The sequence below is a fragment of the Tubulanus polymorphus genome, chromosome 4, assembly GCF_964204645.1.
Source record: "Tubulanus polymorphus chromosome 4, tnTubPoly1.2, whole genome shotgun sequence".
Classification (NCBI taxonomy): Eukaryota; Metazoa; Nemertea; class Palaeonemertea; order Tubulaniformes; family Tubulanidae; genus Tubulanus; species Tubulanus polymorphus.
The window spans coordinates 11310517-11319346 of NC_134028.1; the positions used below are offsets into that span (position 1 = coordinate 11310517).

Below are 8830 nucleotides of genomic sequence, written 5' to 3' on the forward strand. Positions count from 1 at the left end.
ATGCCCCATTAACAGCTGACTATGATAGAAGAACTAGATCGAGAATAAATCCTGAAAATGAAAATTCAGATTTAGTAAAACAAAATTTAGAATATAATGAATATATTCATTATTTCCAACCTATATTTGGAAGATCTGGGTATAATATAAATGCCAGAGGCGCCAGACTTTTAGTACAAGAATTAAAATTTTTTTTAAGGTGAATTTCATTATCGTTTGAAAGATGATTATTATATTGATATCTCTTATAAAAAACTAAACAAAAAATTAGCAGAATCAACTTTGCTTAAGTTAGACCTATCTTGAATTAAAAGAATAAGAAATAGTAATGAAATAGAAAATGGTACCAGCACAGAAATTATTAAAAATGAAAGAGTATTTAAACAAAGAATTAATGACTTATTTGAAACAATCAATAATAATTTAGAACCAGAAACAACTTCTGGTAAACTTAAATCAAATAAAGTTCCAATTGAAAAACTTTTACCAAATGGTTTACTTGATGCAACAGATCAAGAATTAGAAGATTTAGATATATTTTCTGATAAAGCAATAAGAGAAATTATTAGTATAAGAAATGAAGCTGATAAATTTGCACATAATATAAGTATAAGAGATTTTAAAATTAGAACTTTAGAAAAAGATAGAACTGATAAAATTAAAGAAATAGAACAATTAAAATTAGATAGAGATAATAAAGTTATTGAAGAAATTGAATTTATAAAAAGAAATGCATATTTAGAAAAAGAAATAGATGATTTAGAATATAACAGAATTTCAGAAAGAAGAAATTAAATTATTATTAAAATTATATGATTATAATATTAATAGATTAAAAGTTATTTTTAAAAATTTGTTGATTAAACCAGATTCAGAAATATCATTGAAAGATAGAATAAAATTATTATTTAAGTTAGAAGGAATAACAATTCTTTCAATTCTAACGGCTGTAACTATGGTATTTACAACAATTGGTTTAGCTATATCAAATTCACTGAAATCTACACCATATCCTAATAAACCAGATAAACCCCCGAATGATAATAATTCTATACAAGATAAAGTTAAGGATGGTTTAAAAAAATTAGCAAAATATTTATGGGAACTATCTAAAAAATCTGCTGCAGCTTTACCCGGAGTTATTGCACCAATTGTTGGTTTTATATTGAAATCTGCAGGAAACATAATTAACTTTGCTGCTGAACATATTATTTTATTTTTAATTACAGTTGTAAGTGCTATTATTTTTGGGTTAGTGAATATGACAAAAAATAGATAATTAATTTTTTTGTTAAATAAATGAGTGGGAGTTATATAAATCCTTCTAAGAATCATAGAATATCTAATGCTATTAAAGCAGAAAGATCTCATCATATAATTACTCATAACCCTTCCAATATTAATCCCGATGAAACTTTATAGAATCCCTAGATTATCAAAAAATACTTTTTATGTTCCAAATAGTATTTATTTATCAGCTGATATAAAAGTAACTGGCAATAATAATAATTATATTGTTGATAGTGTTCGAAGATATTTGATTAAAAAATTAACTATAAAGATTGGTCCAGAAACAGTTTTCTCATTAGATGATTATAATTTATTTATGCATTATAAAGATTTATGGTTGACTAAAGAAGATAGAAATAATATGATATTTCAAGGCATCCAATCAGAAAACCAAAATAAATTAAGATCAGGAGCTAATGACGCAATAGTAACTCGTACCGCAGATAATTTGATTAAAAAGATTTATGGAAGCAAATATCAAATTCCATTAAAGTTTGAATTGATAAATAATAATGCACCTTTGTATAAATACGCAATACAAGAAGATGTTATATTCGAAATAACATTTGCTCCTGTAAATGAAATTGTATTATCTAGCGTTGTTAAAGATATGGGTTATAAATTATCAAATATATGTTTAGAATATGATACAGTAACTGATGAAAATATTGCTAACACAATTCAAACTCAATACAATCAAGGATTTTCATCATTATATGATTATATTGATAAATTTAAAACTGTAACTATTAATGCAAGTGATGAAATAATTAATGAGAATATTAACTTCCCAAGAAGATCTATTAAAGGTATATTAATATTTTTCACAACTGCAACATATTCTACTGGCGCAATACAGGTCGATAATTATCATAATCCTGAAATAACAAAAGTAGTAATAACTATCGAAGGAATAGCAAATAAAATATTTTGTCAATCAATGAGAATGATAGATCAATGGCCAGAAATTAGAAAACATTTTATGAATGAAAAAGTAAAATCATCTGAAAATTGTAATATTAATCAAATTGATTATTATACCGGCAATAAATATGCATTATGGTTAGATTTCAGAACAACAGAGGATAATTCATTACATGGTTCTGGGAAAAAACTACAGAACACTAAAGATGGAATACAATTATTCATGAAAAAGAAAAAAGGAATCAAAAATTTTAAAATGCACATTTATATTATATCTGACGCGAAATTAAATATTGTAAATTCTCAATTAGGTAGTATTCAATATTAGAAATATTAAGTTAAAATTAACAATATATAAACGGGTGGTAAAAAAACTCCTAAAACTAAAGAACAATATTTAAGAAATTTATATTACAACCCTGAGAGTTCGGTTGCTTATTCTTCTGTAAAAATTATATGGCGTCAAGTAAAACAAGATAAATTAGTTAAGATAATCCCACAAGATTTAGTTAAATATAAAGATATAAATGAATTTATGTCAGAACAACCAACATATACAACACATAAAAAAATTGTTAGAAAATATAAAACTCGTAAAACTATGGTAAGTTATGTAGATCAACAGTGGCAAGGAGATTTAATTGATATGAAAAATGTGAAGAAAGATAATGATGATTATTCGTGGATATTGAATATGATTGATATTTTTAGTCGTTATGTATGGAGCTTCCCACTTTACAGAAAAGATGCTGTACAAACATCAAATGTTTTAAGAAAATTTCTTTCGGATGATAAACTAAAACCAGAAAAAATACAATTTGATGATGGAAAAGAATTTGATAATTCACTAGTTCATGAACTCTTAGATAATCATAATATTAGATATTTTTCAACAAAATCGGATAAAAAAGCAGCAGTTGTTGAACGATTTAATAGAACATTAAGAACAAGAATGTGGAAATATTTTACAGCAAATAATACTTTTAAATGGATTGATGTTTTACCAAAATTGATAGAAGGTTATAATAATTCTTACCATTCTTCTATTGGAATGAAACCTATTGATGCTAGAAAACCTGAAAATGCTGAAATTGTTTGGAATAATTTATATGGAGCATTTCTCGTAGATGATTTTGGAGAACCTAAATTTAAGTTGGTCAAAATGTTAAAATTTCTAAGTATAAAAAGATATTTGACAGAGGATACGATCGTAATTTTACTAGAGAAATATATAAAATAAAAAAGGTAATAACAACAAAACCATATGCCTATAAATTAGAAGATTTAGATGGTGAAGAAGTTGATGGGTACGTTTATGAAGAAGAATTAAGTTTAACTACTGAAAATCTAGAACAAGAATATAAAATTGAAAAAGTGTTAAAAACAAAAACTATTAAAAGAAAAAAATATTCTTTGGTAAAATGGGTTGGATGGCCAGATAAATTTAATGAATGGATATTATCAAGTAAAATTAAAAATATATAAATGAATAAGGAATTATTTATATTTGAGCCTCATAATATGTTAATTTCTGGCGTAAAAAATTGTGGAAAAACTTATTTTATATTAAATTTATTAGAAACTATTTATAAAAACTATTTTGATAAAATAGTATTATTTTGTCCAACATATGAATTTAATCAAACTTATGATAGAAATATTACTAGAAATAATAAATTTATTATATTTAATCCTAAAACAGTTAAAGAAAATTTAGATGATTGTATTAAAATAGCAATTGATATATATAAAGGATCTAATACATTATTTATCATAGATGATTGTGCTAATCTACATGATTCAAAAGTTAGAGAAAGTGAGTTATGCTATTTAGCTTTTTCTGGGAGACATTTTGGGATAACAACATGGGTTTTAAATCAAAAATATAATTCAATTGTTAAAGATTTTAGAGAAAACATTAGATTTCTAGTTTTATTCTACAATAAAGATAGAAAATCGATGAAAAATGCACTTGAGGAAAATGATATTATTCCACATGATTTACACAATGAATATATGGATAAATTGAAAAATAATAAAAGATCAAAATTACGATTACAGCACCCATTTAAATAAGAATTTATTTAAATTCAACTAGCTTGTTAATCTAGTATATTTTAGTTACATTCTAGTTGAATTCTAGTTGTTAGTAGTTGAAACACAAATCAAATAAAATTCAACAAGAAATAAATAAAAACAACAATATTTCAACTAGCTTGTTAATCTAGTTGAATTCTAGTTACATTCTAGTTGAATTCTAGTTTAATTCTAGTTGCAACAACACAACTAATTTGTTTGTTATGTAAATGGGAGGGGAAAAGAAAATAAAATCTAAAAATAGTGATGTTCCAATTGAAAAAACTTAAGATGATTTAGGAATAACAGAAACAAAATTAACTCCAGATGATGGTGCTTTAAATAATGTTACAACAAATAATAATTATGAATATTATCTTTACTGCAAACATCAATTAGAAATATTAATAGCATCTAGGAAATGTAAAAATTTTATCGGTAAAAATTTAACTTATAATGAATTAGATACAATGAAATCAGATGAAATTATTAGATTATTTAAGATTTATGAAACTGCGAGAACAGCTAGAATTAATGATGCGATATCAGAAAATGTAGTAAGAGGTTACAGTAAATTATGTAAATACATGCTACCAATTGAAGATGAAAATAGATTATATTCCGATTTAAAAAATGATTATTTAGTTATGACTGAATTAAATAAATGGATTGGATATTTATCATTTCAATTAGGTGGATTTATGACATTATTATCAACTGGAGTTATAACATTTTCAAATATTGAATGTAAAAACTTTTCTATAATAAATGAGCAAGGTGGAAGAAGTGAAGAAAAAACCGAGAAATCCGAAACAAATTGAATGGTCTCGACAATTAGGAATTAAATCACAAGAATATAAAAAAGCTGTAAAAGAAAAATAAGTAATGAAAACGTTAATAAAAATGGTGAAAATATTGTTATTTCTACTCCTTCTAATAATAGAATATTTGATAAATATCTATATTTTGCAGCTGGATTTGTAATTGTATTCATTTTGATTGGGTGTAGTTGGTATAAGAAATCAAATAAAATTTATGATATTTATAATTCTGAAACAACTGCTATTAAAAATGAAAATACTTCTGGAATTCCAAAATTGACAATAAAAAAATGGATTAATATTTTAGAAAAAAGCAAACAATTTTTTTTAATTAATTGAATATCACCTTGTGGGTTCCGTACGGCACCATCTCACTACTTTAACTATCACTGTGTGGGTGCCGTTTATGGCACCATCTCCGCGGAGCAATTGAATTGTCCAGATAAGTCATTTCGGATTCTAGATATTCATTATTTTTATTATCAATTTATTTTTTTAATCAATAATTTCTAAATCATGATGACCATCTTCATTTTTTCCAGGATAGATTATTTCAAATCCTTCTAAATCTTTTAATTCCTCTGTACTCAATGCAACCCATTTATCAGGTAAAAATACTTTAAATTCTTGCGATGTACTAACATTACAGTAACTTAAATTCGCTGATACTTTCTCTCCATATTTAGTTTTTATCTTTTCTAATTTCAATATTTTATGTTCAATTTCTTTTGTAACATCAACTAACTTTTTTATTTCAAATTGGTTTTTGCTGGTTTTATTCTGTTACTTATTGTTGCTAAGAATGTTTTTCTATCTCCCATTTATAAGAAAAAAAAATTACTTGTGGTGATGAGAGGTGTCTCGTCCTCTCGTCCTCTGGTCTGAAAGCCCACTTTTCCAATTACTCACGCGTTCAGCAGAAGCAATGTATACACTGAACAGGTGCGCGAACATCAAAATCATCAATTCTGACTAAATTGAATAGATTTTTCCAATTATGAAATTACCTAGCCTTATTGTATACTATAATATATCGTTTAGCGTAAAAAGTAGAAAATCTTTTAAAAAGTGTCAGTTACCCTTTAAAGCAATCGGTGGGATCTCGTCGAGCTCAGTGGTCTAGTGGGGAAACGTTACGCTAGCAATCAATTGACCCGGTTTCGAGTCTCACTCAGTACATTCTATTTTCTCTTCATCATCTTTGATCCACTATCGTTGAATTTTCCCAAGTCGTACACCTTCATGCGCATGCGTTAGAGCCACCCAATTGGAATTAGACCTAAGCTCCCACTAGCCTACAAAAGGTGGTTGTGAGTCATACGATATAGTCACACCCCCCAAAAAAATCGCCCCCTCCGATATTGTTACAATATCAAACACTGAAATTCAATCCTTTGTTAAATTGGTAGCCAGTGTAGATGAGCAAGTATCGTGGTCCCTAAAATTAAACGCATTCGGTTATTAGTTCCGACTACTAGTCGACTAGATGAGATTCATACTCTACAAGTGTCTGCTCATACCCAGTCGCTGATACCCAAGGCGTTTTTATTTAAGCAACTCGTCATAACGCGCGTTATCTGCTGCGTATGTTAGCGTATCCATAATCGAATTCGCTTGAATAAACGGCCGCCGCGTTGCTGCAACAAAATGGCGGACCAGGAAGTAAACGTGCGGCGTGAAATCGCACGTAACAATTTATGTACTTTTATGATAGATGAATGTTTCAGTGTACCGGATACGCGCTCTTGCGTAGGCCTATACCATTGTCGAAAAAGAAAATTATTCGAGGACGACGTAATTGACGAATTTAAGGTTACTGAAGAACTCAAATATCTAAAAGAAAAAAAAATACCTCGAATTTAAAACTTTCTGTCTGCAATTATCAGTAGATATACACCGGACGATTTCAAGGCTCGATTTAGAATTAGCAGAACGACCCTTGATGTCCTGAAAGACCATGTCATCCCTATACTCGCTGCTGACAGGGAAAGAAACTCTTGTATATCGTACGAAAAACAAATGTTGATTTATGTTTATTATTGTGCTACTCAAGACCCGTTGATAAGAGTGGCTGACGTATTTGGAGTTTGTGAAGCTTCAGTCTTTAAGATAATTGGTGAGTTCGTTGTTTGATTATTTTTCTGAGAACTGTAGCCGACACCTTAAGAGTTGATATTGATCAAGAGATAAATGCAGAAAAAATTAAAATATGACTTGCTACATATTGTCTATTCTTCCAGCCACCATCAGCCAAGTCATGAACACCAAGCTGCTGAAGAAATTTATTAAGTGGCCGACTGGTGACAATATTTATCAAGTTTTTCGTGGATTTGAGCAAATGCGACAATTTCCAAAGTATCGTCTAATACCACTCTGATTTTGTAGAATAATCATAATGACCAATTGTGTTTATAAAACGTTCTCTTCTTAATTTTAAAAGGTAATTGGTGCTCTGGATGGTACACACATTCCTATTAAGACACCGGTAAAGGACCCAGAGACGTTTCTTAACCGTAAGAAATACCATTCGATAAATGTTGCCGCCATATGTGATCATCGGATGATTTTCACGTATGTCTATGTTGGATGGCCAGGTTCGACACATGATTCCCGAGTGTTCAAAAACTCCAAACCTGGACTTGCTTGTGAAGATCTTGAGAAGCGACGTAAGCTTTTTCCAGAAAATAGCCATTTATTGGCAGACTCGGCCTATGAATTGAGTGATGTCATACTAACACCATTCCGAGATACCGGTGGACTAGAAAGATTAGAAAAGAACTACAACTTTCTACACAGTTCTACCCGAATGAGGATCGAAAATGCTTTTGCCTTATTGAAAGGCCGTTTGCGCCGACTTAAATATATTGATATGCATGACCCAAACAGACTGGTAGATTTTATAATAAGTTCTTTTGTCTTGCACAATATCTGTTTGTTAAGTAGTGACTCAGTGGAAGATTATTTAAATGAAGGTGATGAAGAACAAATCGATGATGATAATGTTACTCATGGAAATGAACCTCTTCCATCAGCCATTGCAAAACGTCGTGCTATTGCAGTAATCCTAGAAGTATTCGAGTAGGTTCAAAAGATTTCAAAAATCAATGCGTACGTGTCTCTGTAAGATCCAAAGTAATTTTTCAGTTGTGTATAATGATTATGATACAATGTATGAAAATACAATGCTCTCTTCCAAATTACACAGATTTTCTTTTCCATTTTGCATGTGGTGGAGACTTGCAGTAATACAGTAGACTCCCGTCAGCTCAAATTGAATGGCGAAAGCTGATTACAAAATCATTCGGTTAAATGGATTTTGAGTTCGAGAGTTCTATAGAAAACATAGGAGACAGGAAAAAAATTAATGACTTGCCAAGTTGAGTGTATTTTAGGTTTGAGGGGAATCTACTGAGTACAGCGTGTTGAAAACAGGGAAAATAATCCCGTGTTAAGTGATGAGCTCTCCATGTAAATCCTGATCTAAATTTGATTTCGGGGTATATTTTTCATTGATACATATATGTAATTAGCTGCATGTAGTACAGAATATGAAGCAGCTCAAGACTAAATTAGATTCCTCTCCCTTAAAACACCAGATCTACCCTTGCTTCCTGGATCCCAGGAATGATGATCCTCTTAGTATACTTAATATACGGCCACGAAAGAAACTACAAATGGACGGATTGAGGCTAATAGCTGTCAACAAAGGGACCATGATT

The 8830-nt window shown here is 29.1% G+C and overlaps 1 long non-coding RNA gene across 1 annotated transcript; it reads left to right on the forward strand.

Moving 5' to 3' along the window:
• The first annotated feature begins 7024 nt into the window (after positions 1 to 7024).
• On the forward strand, positions 7025 to 7941 carry LOC141904736 (uncharacterized). Its single transcript, XR_012619188.1, has 3 exons — positions 7025 to 7227; positions 7352 to 7466; positions 7552 to 7941. It is a non-coding gene; the product is annotated as an uncharacterized LOC141904736 (long non-coding RNA).
• The last annotated feature ends 889 nt before the right edge of the window (positions 7942 to 8830 follow it).